Below are 9,261 nucleotides of genomic sequence, written 5' to 3'. Positions count from 1 at the left end.
TAGGCCTGAAACATCAGCCTTCCTGCTCCTCTGATGCTGCTTGGCCTGCTGTGTTCATCCAGCTCTACACCTTGTTATCTCTAAACCATTGGAAGACTTCATTTTAAGTAGGCTGATGCATATGCTCCTCCTGAACACCCTTAAAAACCCACTGGTCTCTTTCTTTGGCATCGACTTACATGGAATCACGCCCTATTTTTGCAAATAACACCAGTTTCATGCAAATCTCTGACTCAGTCGTTTTTGGGTTATTGTCCCCATCGACGCTCTGTAGGCAAGGCACAACTCATAGCTTGCACAGTGAATGACTTCATCACAGGAAGGATTGGTTACACAGAGGGGCTGTTGTTCGTTTGCAGAATGGATCACCTCCATTGGAGGTGCTGTCATCTTGGTAAAGAACTGGCTTGAACCAAACAGTCAATCATCTTGCCAATTTTCAACCAAATATGATTTTACTCGAACAGATAATGACATGTTGCATCAGAACTGATCACAGTGCATCTCCAAACAAGATCTCTGTTCCTTTAACAATCTTCACAACTTGAGGTAACACTAGTCGCTGAAATAACCAAAAATAAAGCAGCTTTCAATACAGCCACGTACTGAACCAAGAGGACAGCATCTGAAACCTTCTGAAAACTACAGTCATTAGTGGCATCTTCAAAACACTTTGTGCTACCGTTTAATCCTCACAATAGATTATCCTTTCGGTGCTGCTTTTTCTATAAGCAGAATATTTATGACAGAATGTTTGTAACAGGCAAAGAGGGAGGCCTCTCATAATTAAAATAAAATCTTCATATGATAGAATCCCTTCAGTGGGGAAACAGGCCCTTCAGCCCAACAAGTCCATACCGACCCTCAGAACATCCCACCCAGACCCCATCCCCCTATAACCCACCTAATCTAAACATGCCTGGACACTATGGACAATTTAGCATGGCCAATCCACCTAGCCTGCACATCTTTGGACAGTGGGAGGAAACCGGAGCACCCGGAGGAAACCCACACAGACACAGGGAGAATGTGCAAACTCCACACAGACAGTCGCCCGAGGGTGGAATCGAACCCGGGTCCCTGGCACTGTGAGGCAGCAGTGCTAACCACTGAGCCACCGTGCTTGTAGGAGAGTGAGGGAGCTGGCCCTGTACTGTCCCACATACGGAATTCACAATTGTAGATAAGTAACCAGAGAAACTGGGAGTAAGGGCAGACAGAGACAGAGTGGGGGAGAGTGGCAGGGAAATAAGATTTGAGTGAGACAGAAAGTGAGAGAGCACAAGAGAGGATGAGAGAGAGAGAGAGAGCGCGAGAGAGAGAGAAAATAATTGAATGTGCCCACAATAGAGGGAAGACGTGTGTTAGAGAGGAAGAGTCAGAAAGCATGAATAGAACAAGACTGAGTGAACAAGCGAGCACAGGAGAACAAGAGATACTTGAGAGATAGCATCTGCACAAGAGAATGGGGAATAACGAACAAGAGACAGAGAGGGAGCAGTGTGCACGAGAGAGAAAACAGACAGAGGGAGCATGCATGAGACAGACAGAGGCAGTATGCATGAGAGAGGGGACTGCGAATGCGAGAGAGAAGAGGAGCGCACGAGAGAAAAAGTAACGGAGGGAAAGAGAGAGGACGAATGGGAGAGAGGGCAAACAAGAGGGTAAGGGAGCATGTGAGAGACAGCGCACAGGAGGGGAGATACAAGAAAAGAGGTGCAAGAGTGAAGCAGGAGTAGTATGAGGTTGGAGAGAGAAGGGAGAGTGTGGCAGGCCACAAGAACCAGAGACAATGAGAAGAGAGAGCATTAGCTATAGAGCTAGAAACATAATTAGCAAGAGGAGTACACCTCGCAAGCCTGTTCCCCCTTCAATGAGATTGTGGCTGAGCTGATCTGATTACACTACATTCCTACTTAGCCTTGATAACCGTTCACCTCTTTGTTTATCAATAATCTACCTCTGCCTTAAAAATATTCAAGGGCTCTGCTCCCAGTGAAACATGAGACAGAGAGAAGTCTTTGAGACTGGACGGGAGGGACAATGAAGAAGCTGAAGGCCTGTCGGTGACATGAGTGTCAATCCTTCAACGCAGAAACTAGGTAAAGGACGGAGCATGTGGATTGAAGTCACTCCGATTTGAACATTAACATTGCACAGAGTTTTGTTTTGCACTGCATTTTGTATTCCTGTACCCCCATATATAACGATGGGGCTGGTCAGTAAATTAGACTAAAAGAGCAGCAACACATATGTGAACGGACACAGACACAAACAGACGGACACAGACACAAACAGACGGACACAGACCCTATGAAAAAGTGACAGAGCAGCATTGCTTCAGACAACCCACCCCTGATTCTTTCTGGGAAAAGAACGAGAGGTGCTGACACGGAACATAGTCGGAATGTTCCCAGTTAAAACTTCAAGCGTCTCATACTCCTGCTAGGCAAACTCAATGCACCATTCACACTTGCCTTGGGGCCTGCAGACATTGTTTAAAAACATGACGTCACCCCATTGAGCCAGGGGCACCAAACTGAGGAATGCAGTAACTAAAGCCCATGCTGTGCCTGCCTCAGTGTTCCAATCCCAAAGTAGTCATTTAACAGCTCAATATTTACCAGGCCCTCCAAGCTTAGGTCAAGAGAAAGCAACTTTTTCTCTCCCAGAAACTCCATTAGCAGCACGAGGTCCGAAAGCACCATCTTTTTAAAAACTGGAGATTTTTTTTTAAAAACTGACCAATGCACGCACTGCAACACTGTCGAATTTGTGCAGAGACATTTCTAGACGTGGTCTGCACGTCTGGGATTGTGCGGAGATGGTGGCAAGGCAGTCATGTCACTAGATTAGCAATCCAGGTCTCCCAGCTAATTCCCTGGGGACACGCTTCAAATCCCACTCTGGTAGCTTGTGGAATTTAAACATGTAAATGACTAGATCATTCCTATTTCCTACTCTTTCATACCATTTCTATTTGCAGCAACTCCAGTTAGCTTCCCTACTTTGGTGTTTCAGGTGAACAGGCACAGGTGCTGTGCTTATTATGTTCAGTCAATACCAATTATATTGACTGTAGGCAAACAACTTTCAATTGGATTCTCTCGTCGTAGTTCCCTACTCACGAAACAGGTACAATTTCATTTTTATATTTTTTCCAATACAGCACGGGAACAGGCCCTTCGGCCCACCAAGTATTGCACTGCTATATTGTGGGCTAGCTATTCAAAATTGCCTTGTGGGAGTGGGAGAAGTGTTAGTTTCAGCAGAGGAGAGGAACACAAAGTGTTATTGAAACCGCTGGCTCAGCCAATGAACTCAAGCCAACAAGCAGTCCATTTGCTCAGTTTGTAGAGTCAATCTAAAGAGAGCCTCCTCAAACTACAGCAACATTGGCCAAAGTAAGCAGGTTCAGGGATCCTGTGGCACTCCCTAGCTCCGGGGCAGAAGGTTTGGGTTCAAGTCCCACCTACCTTGGAGGCGCACTTAATATGTACCGACAGCCAGACAGACTAAAACAAAAAAAAAACAGACAGACTTATTTGTCCAGAAAATACTGAGTGAGAGAGAGGAGGAGAATTACACAATACAATATAAGAGTGTAAAAATCACATCCAGTCACTAACAGTGAGGTACCCATTGGTAGGGAAGTTCTGAAATTGTCTCCATTCTGGTCTCGATGTACGGGGCTGAATTTTTTGGTGATGCTAAGTTTGGAGGCAGCAGGAGGGGCTGCTGCTGAGAAAATAGGAGCAGGAGCCAAACCAGGATGGTAACCCCCACCCCCCAACACCCCCAACCCCACTGCATGGCTATCCCCTGCAGAATATTCCCAGGGACCGGCTTGGAAAGTGTGCTGCCTGTTTAACACTTTACTTAATCCCACATTTCGGAAGGATTTCAGCGACTCCACTGGTATTTGCTGGCCAGTGAAGTGATCCCTCGCACCGTGCAGATGCCAACTCAACAGAGGCAGCTTGCCGCTCATCAGAATCAGAGGCTTTACCCTCTGCAGAGGGGGGGCCGTGAGCAGAGACGGCTGTACCATCTATCCATGCCACTCTGAGGTGCCCACTGCCTCCTCCTTCCCAATGATGCTCCATATGCCTCTGACGGCATGTCCATATTGATTCAGTCTCACTGCTGACAAGTGCCCGTTTCCTGCATTTGGACTTGGCATTGGTGTCCCAAATCCCATGGGATGATCCTGCTGCCAGCGTCCCTGTGTGCAACCTAAATTTTAACTCTATGACCAGTACACCCTTGCACTTCCTAACTGTCTGCAAAATGGCCACAGTAATGTTGAGCTGGCAATGAGCCGTAACATGCAGATTTGATCCCTTGACCAATCCGCACTGTTTTCTCCCTTAATATAAATTGTTGTGACAGCTTGAAATTTGGTATTCTTGCATTGGTCCTGAGGAGTGCAAAGCAAAAAGCTTAGAGAACAGAGAGTCATAGAAACATGCAGCATGGAAACAGACCATTTGGTCCAACGTGTCCCTGCCGACCAGATATCCTAAATAAATCTAGTCTCATTTGCCAGTATTTGGCCCATATCCCTCTAAACCCTTCCTATTCATGTGCCCATCCAGTTGACTTTTAAATGTTGTAATTGTACCAGCCTCCACCACTTCCTCTGGCAGCTCATTCCATACATGCACCACCCTCTGCGTGAAAAAGTTGCCCCTTAGGTCCCTTTTAAATCTTTCCCCTCTCAACTTAAACCTACGCCCTCTAAGTTTTGGACTCCCATATCCCTGGAAAAGAACCTTATCTATTCACCCTATCCATGCCCCTCATGATTTTATAAACTTCTTTAAGGTCACCCCTTAGTCTCGATGCTTCAGGGAGAATAGTCCCAGCCTATTCAGCCCCTCCCTATGGCTCAAACCCTCCAACCCCTGGCAACATCCTGACTTGCTTTTCAATATTCAGGAACGTTTCAGCAAGTATTGTCCTGGATTTGGACAAATCAAAAGCTGGTTCTGCTTGCCAACAGATAACATTGCATTAAAATGAATGTGGAAGCCATATAAGGTTCTCCCAGGCACCGATAATAATGTATTCACACAGTCAAAAATATCAAGATCAAAACTCATGCCACACTCAAGAAAAGGATCTCAATTCATAACTTAATGTGAACACGAATGGTGAATGTGATTCTTGTTCAGCTAATTATGTTATACTGCAATGACCTTCCCTAATCTCAAAAGTCTCTTCACTGGGTAATAAAAAGTGTTCACTTTAATTTATCCAGGGCAGGTTCTGGTTAGTTGAGCAGGAATCCCAGTTTGAATACAGATGTGTGAGGGAAATTTCGACAAAGAAGGGACAAAGCCCAGAGCGCCAGATGTACAATCAAGACAGGAGGAAAAACAAAGGAAGAGAGGGACAAAAAAAATGGGAAAGACACAGGCAAAAGGACAATGCCAGGAAAATGTTGTCAAACTCAAAGGAATTGGCAGAGTGAGTGCGTAAATTCTCCTGCTCCGTGTTTCCACTGAAAACACTGTAAAGGAAATGAGTCAGTTTGCTCTGTTCCCCAAGGACATCGGGAGGTGCATTACAATATTACACTTAGAAGGGGACTGTAGAACTAGCGAGCAGCGCTTTCAGCTTGATACAGATTCCCTCATGTAGATCTAACACATGGCGATGACCTGTTTGGGTCCTTCTGGGACATTGGAAATAAAGTTTTGCCTCGTAACCTGCAACAAAGGGCTTTACTCTTAAGATCAAGGTTTTATAACTCTATATAAAGTAATTGAAAAGGAAAGAGTTGGCAAGGGAATGGGAAAAAGAGCCCAGAAAGTGAGACCAATTGGAGAGCTCTTTCAAAGAGCTGGCACGGGGATAATGGGCGAAATGGTTTTCCTTTGAAATTCTCAAGCAGCCCTTTAAGGTTTTTGGTTTGGAGAGCACCTCTTCATTTTCTTCCTTTTCATCCTTCTCCTATCCACACGATCCCTATCACAGGCCGATGGGATAGCCAGCTATCATAGGACCCACCGTGTGCCCCTGTGACTGCCAATATGTCAAGACAGAAAGCCGATTCTCAAAATGCATGGGATAACTACATTAGGAAAGGGGTCACTGCTTACTTTTCTCCTACAAACAGAAAGCTGAGGAGTGATCAAATAGTGGCCTTTAAAGGTGTGAACAGATTTGACAAAAGTGCATACAGAGGAAATATTTCCTCAAGCATAATCGAAAGCCGTCAGTTGGACCATAGGAGGTAGGCCATGCACCCCATTGACTCTGCTCTGCCATCCAATGAGATCATGGCTGATCTGATAAGCCTCAACTCCACTTTCCTGCCTTTTCCCCATAACACTTGATTCCCTTCCTGATTAAAAATCTGTCTCAGTCTCGATGTACTTAATGACCCACTCAGTAGTCACTAGGAAATCCAACAGGCAATGCAGAAGGAACGACTTTACCCCAAGAGTGGTGCGAATGTGGAACTCAACTACCACAGGGAATGGTCGAAGCAAATAACATCAGTTCATTACACAGAAAAGCAGACCAGCATGTGAGGGAGAAGGGAATACAGGGTCACAATGATACAGTTAGATGAGGAAAGAAGGGAAAGAGGCACAAATGGAATAAAATCCTGGAACTTCCTGAATAGCACTTTGGACCTGCACCACATGTATGGCAAGAAGATAGCTCATTATTAGCTTATCGAGGGTAGTTTGGGCTGGGCTACAGCTGATGATTAGCACTCAACACCCACATAATCTGGGGACTTTTTTTTAAGAAACCTGCATTGCTCAGTTGGGTGGCATTGCCCGTGTAGGAATCATACTTCCTACATGAACATTTTTTTTTGTAAACTGAATTACACTACGTAAAAACAAATATCTTTTTTTCCTCTTGGTTTCTGTCCCACCTCAAGCTGCATTGTTTCAGGTCATAACCCCAGGTTCTTCTGGACATATCAGCATAGTAACAAGCTAGCTGTCCCTCGAGTGGCATCGTGTTTACAATGCCACTCCCACTTTGGTCCTCATCTTTCCTGTTACATGACAAGCACTGCCAGCCAAAGTAACCCTGTCTCAGTCAGAAGGATGCAATCTTGTAGTCAAAGTGACCAACGCCCACAGCACCTTCTGAAAGGGACGGGTCGCTGGGCAGATCACACAGGCAATGGTACTTGCTGCAGAAGTGGGTATTGGCGTTAATGTCAACCCCTTCTCCCACCGTCAGAGGGGGGTCCTCAGTAATCCACCAAAGAGAAGGGGAATAAGTACTTCTCCTTCAGGAATACTGCTGCATTGACAACACATTGGTGTGATCTGAGAACACCCTTAACTTGAAAGCTCACCCCTGCATCATCCCTCGCACTGAGTTCATTCCAATGGCCAAGAGTCTTTGAGATCTACAACATTGTCTGCACTGGTCGAAAACCACCGCCTAACTATTCTAAGATAACACAGTGTGGAGCTGGAGGAACACAGCAGGCCAGGCAGCATCAGAGGAGCAGGAAAGCTGACATTTCGGGTCGGGACCCACCTAACTATTCTAAACCCATTTTCCGGTGCTGACTCATAGCCCTGAAGGACCTGGCATCACAAGTGCACGTCTAAATACTTTGTAAATATTATGAGAGTTTCTGCATCTACCACCCTTGACCAGGCAGTGACCCTCGTCTGAACCGATAACCAATTGGAAAGGCAGAATTTAATTGGTCAGACTGCAGCCAGGAAACAGTGCTGAAGTTTGTTACCAGGAGGTTGGTGCACCTGAAGGTGCTGGAGAAAGCCATCGTTTCACTCGGGATCCCAGCACCCACTGAAACTTCAGCTTGGAATGCCAGCTTGACCAGGTCTGTCTGCTGGCACTGTTGTTATGTGCTTCAGTTCTGGAGAACAAAAGCAGAGAGATCAGTATTGGAGAGTTTCAATGGTAGGGCTAGCAACGAATGAATTAATCCTTTGAAATGATTCTAGACATAGAATCCCCACAGTGCAAAAGAGGCCATTCAGTCCTTCATGTCTCCACCGACCCTCCAAAGAGTATCTCACCCAGACCCAGCCTCCTACCCTGTCCCCAAAATCATGCATTTCCATGGCTAATCCACCCGGACACGATGGACAATTTAGCATGGCCAGTCCACCCAACCTGTACATCTTTGAGAAGAAACCAGGGTATCCGGAGGAAACTCACACAGCCACAGGGAGAATGTGCAAACTCCATGTGGAAGTCACCCGAGGGTGAAATGAATCCAACCACTGAGCCATAGTGCCACCCTTTTGTATACACATCAGGTAACTGAGATAAGTAATGAAGTCAAGTTGCCCAGTCTGATGTAATTCCTCAACTATAGAAGATAAAGGGGTGATCTGAATGAAATGATTCAGATGATTAGAGGACTTGATAGATCCTCCTCTCCACTCTATATCCCATGGTGGGGGTGAGAGGTCAAAACAAGGGGGCAAACTTGGAAAATTAGAGTTAGGTACTTTACAGAGTTTTGCACAGAGGGAAGTGACATCTGGAATTCGTTCCCTCAAACACTGTTTCAGGTATCCCCTGAAAATGAGATGCATAGAGTTTTGTTAGTCAAAAGGTATGAGAAGTTTGGAGTGAAGGCAGACAAATGGAGTGAAGTTACGAATCACACGTGATTGCCAAATGACAAGACACACTTGTGCAGCTGACAGGCTCCCCTAACTTCCTGTAAGTCATACTTATATTCCAGTGCGGTCAGCTAAATGGATGTGGGTCCTCCTTATACACAAAGGAGGCTAATAGACAGGGTTTTACAGCAGGTGATGCAAGAGCAGAGCTGGGCTGTTGGCAGGAACCTACAATAAAACAATGTACACGTGTGGTTTTCTCATTACTGAACCCCTCTCTCTGCCTGTCACAAAGAGCCATCAATGGTTGACTGCAGTGATCCTGTTATAGAGGGCCTGCTCCTTTAAATCAGATCTATTTCCAGCAGCTGAAATAGACAAGCACCTCACTTGGATTGGGGACGCTGCATCTTTAACAATTTTAAGGCATCTGTTATCTCGGTGGCAGGGAGAGAGGGGACAGAGAAATCACTTTCACAGATTTACCTGGGGTAGGGGGACATCAGACCAGCGAGAAATCTACAGCCCCGACCCTGTGCAGTGAGACAGAAGTTCCAATTCTTTGTCTATTAGTTATTTTGTTAAACCGCCAGTTGCGTTGCCAATCAAACGAAGATTGGGAGACTTGTCGGAATCTGACGGGCAGGAGCTCGGAAAAGGGAAAAACGTTTGC

General features: G+C 45.8%; 1 protein-coding gene across 11 annotated transcripts in view; it reads right to left on the bottom strand.

Moving 5' to 3' along the window:
- Positions 1–7,865, bottom strand: part of zmiz1a (zinc finger, MIZ-type containing 1a) — a 257,416-nt gene extending 249,551 nt beyond the window's left edge. For all 11 annotated transcript variants that reach the window (XM_048616226.1, XM_048616236.1, XM_048616233.1 and 8 more), the window contains exon 1: positions 7,736–7,865. The gene's annotated coding sequence lies outside the window, so the exon portion shown is untranslated. The remainder of the gene's footprint in view (positions 1–7,735) is intronic.
- Between the last annotated feature and the right edge of the window lie 1,396 nt (positions 7,866–9,261).

The sequence above is a fragment of the Rhincodon typus genome, chromosome 34, assembly GCF_021869965.1.
Source record: "Rhincodon typus isolate 14 chromosome 34, sRhiTyp1.1, whole genome shotgun sequence".
NCBI classification, from domain to species: Eukaryota; Metazoa; Chordata; class Chondrichthyes; order Orectolobiformes; family Rhincodontidae; genus Rhincodon; species Rhincodon typus.
Note: the sequence above shows the minus strand (reverse complement) of the source record. Positions and strands in the feature narration are given on the sequence as shown.